The sequence below is a fragment of the Notolepis coatsorum genome (genome assembly GCF_963971535.1).
Source record: "Notolepis coatsorum genome assembly, chromosome: 11".
Lineage (NCBI taxonomy): Eukaryota > Metazoa > Chordata > Actinopteri > Aulopiformes > Paralepididae > Notolepis > Notolepis coatsorum.
This window is the reverse complement of record NC_140175.1, coordinates 113,755,220-113,756,203: the sequence shown is the minus strand read 5'-3', so window position 1 is coordinate 113,756,203 and position 984 is coordinate 113,755,220.

Sequence of the window (984 nt, the reverse complement as noted above, 5' to 3'; positions counted from 1 at the left end):
AAGGAAATGATGTTCACACAAGGTACAGGGATGAGGAAGGGACTTGATATTCACGGGTGTTTACATTTTTATTTAATTTCTTTCATGTTTTACATATAGTTTTTGTTTTTTTGTTTTGCATATATATATATATATATACATTTTCTTTTATGTTTTAAAATAGTACACTAGTGGAAAAGGGGTAGGATTAAATAAGTGTATACTTCTTCCTACTCCTTTTCGAACATGTAGATTGAGTTGTGTTTTGCTTTTGTTATTGTTTGTTTGTATTCATTGCATGTTCGAAAAATAAAGATTTCAAATCAAATCAAATCAACCAGAGAAGAAGCACAGTGTCCAGGGATGGCCCTACAGACTGCTGAGGAGATATGGCAAAGATAAGGTAACAGACAGACACAGACAACATAATGCCAACATTGAAGGTCACAAAATTCTCACTAACGCACTTTAGTTTTTTTATTTAATCATTGAGTGTCTTGTATGACGATTTATGTTTTTATTTAATCACTGATTGAGTGTCTTATAGGTCGAGGCGACTTTTATATGCAGATACATTTTAGTTTCTATTTTAAGCTTTCTTGTTGAATTTCTCCGGGCTGGGGGAACAATATTTAGTTTTTTAAGTATGGAAGTACAAAATAAATTACACTAAACTAAATCTTGAATCACACTTTTCATTTGTAAAGGATAGTGGGCAGTAGTTTCACTTAGAGACAGATAGTTTCTTCAGTGTTTTGTCAGTCTAACTCTCTCTCTCTCTCTCTCTCTCTCTCTCTCTCTCTCTCTCTCTCTCTCGTTGACCTTCTCCATCGAGGCGGTGCTGTGACTCCGGTCCAGGTACCTTCACCTTCGAGGCCGGGCGGCGCTGTGACTCCGGTCCAGGTACCTTCACCTTCGAGGCCGGGCGGTGCTGTGACTCCGGTCCAGGTACCTTCACCTTCGAGGCCGGGCGGCGCTGTGACTCCGGTCCAGGTACCTTCTCCA